Source organism: Odontomachus brunneus, unplaced genomic scaffold (genome assembly GCF_010583005.1).
Source record: "Odontomachus brunneus isolate Ranch 3 - 2012 unplaced genomic scaffold, Obru_v1 Obru_scaffold_068, whole genome shotgun sequence".
NCBI classification, from domain to species: Eukaryota; Metazoa; Arthropoda; class Insecta; order Hymenoptera; family Formicidae; genus Odontomachus; species Odontomachus brunneus.
Genome location: NW_022639518.1, coordinates 1443704 through 1445864, shown reverse-complemented (window position 1 = coordinate 1445864; position 2161 = coordinate 1443704).

The following is a 2161-nucleotide window of genomic DNA, read 5'->3' as shown; positions in this document are numbered from 1 at the left end:
ATCCATACGCCAATACATCTTTTGGGCACAGTGACGAGATACGAATACCGATACAACAGCAGGATTTGTACACGTTGCCATGTGAGAGTTTTCTCTATATCGAGGGCAAGTTTGCGCAAACGAGGATAGAAAGCGACAACCATGCAGTTGATATGTTGACAAATAATTGTGCGGCCTTTCTGTTCGATGAAATCCGGTACGAACTCAATGGTGTGGAGGTTGACCGCTGCAGAAACGTTGGAGTAACGAGCACGCTCAAAAACTATGTATCGCTGACTCGTGACAAAAATTTATTGTTGAAGAACGCTGGTTGGGATCTCTCGAGAAACATGTTTGCGGAATACTTTAATTATTGTGTCCCGCTCAATACATTGCTAGGCTTTTGTGAGGACTACAAACGGATCGTAATCAACGCTCGTCACGAATTGATCTTGATACGTTCACGCAACGACTACAATTGCGTGGTGGGACATGCAAACTCTGACCCAAAGATTGATTTGTACAAAATACAATGGCGAATGCCTCACGTTATGCTGAAAGATGTAAACAGACTGTCTATGCTACAAGTTCTGGAAAGCGGCCGATATTTGAGCATGAGTTTTCGCTCGTGGGATTTGTACGAATTTCCACTTCTACAGAGCACGACCAAGCATTCGTGGGCTGTCAAGACGGCGACTCAGCTGGAAAAGCCGCGTTACGTCATCTTTGCTCTGCAGACTGGTCGAAAGAATTCTCTCACTGGCAATGTTGCCATATTCGACCACTGTAAGCTGACTAACGTGAAACTCTATCTCAACTCGGAATTTTATCCGTACGACGATATGAATATGGATTTCGATAAACAGAGATACGCCGTTCTGTACGATATGTATGCACGTTTCCGCAAATCATATTACGGATGTGACAACGGCAATGTGTTGTTCGATCCCATACAATTTCTTACTCATTGTCCGTGTGTGGTCATTGATTGCTCGCGACAAAACGAATCCATCAAGAGCGCCACTGTTGATGTGAGAATTGAATTCGAGCTGCAAGCGAATATACCGATGGATACCACAGCTTACTGCCTCATTCTGCACGACCGCATTGTGGAATACAGTCCTCTGACCAACATTGTGCGCAAAATAACATAAAAAATGAACATGCCTACATTTGTGGACCTGCAAGGATTTACGGTTGGAATGAGATTTCACGTAAAAGAGATAGCAATACTTGGAAATGGAACTGTTCTCTCCCATTATGTCTTTGCGAGTCCTATGCCGTGGCATCTTCTCACGAGAGCTGACAAATCGAAAGCAGCATGGTTGACGGCTAATCATCATGGTCTGCATTGGAAGGATGGAATCGTCCCGTACAACAAAGCGAAACGTTTGATCACGGACGCTGTGATCAGCGAAACCAGCGAAGAATCCAAACTCGTCTACGTCAACGGATACGAGAAGCGCGAGTGGCTGACGAATCTCCTCGATGCTGATGTGAGGGAAAAGGTGATCATTGAAACTCTGGATGTGGATTACGAGGATATGGTGTCATTGGACAAGCTGGATGCAACCAACATTTTACAGTGTAATAATCATTCAAAACACTGTGCGTTACAAAATGTACTGAAAATATTTAATTGGTGGTGGTGTCAGCGCCAGAAAGAATTATTTAACCTTTGATATGTATAATAAATTTGTATTATTTAATATAATAATATATAATAATATATTACACATAAAATTATTATATGTAATACATAAATATATTCTATTTACACATAAAATTATTATACATATCTAATACATAAAATATATTCTATTTAAAATATAAAATTTATATTCTATTTATAATGGTATTTTATAATGCCCCCATGGTAACGTTTCAGTCGAATCGGGTACGATATACCGTTTGTCATCGTACGGACTTAGAGCAATTTTCGTCTCAGACACTGTGTACACTTCATGCAATTTTGATCGTATGCACGATTGACGGCGAGTCGTTTCGATCTCCTCTCTTAAACACTATGCGTAACCATCGAAAGATATCGTTCGCGCTACAACATTACTCTTGACACCTTTGGCCTTTTTCGTGTCTTTCTTGCCATCCACTCAGCGTACATCTTTGCTCTAAGTCCGATAAATTCCGTCATGATCGCTCCGTTGTTTTCATCTTTCATTAA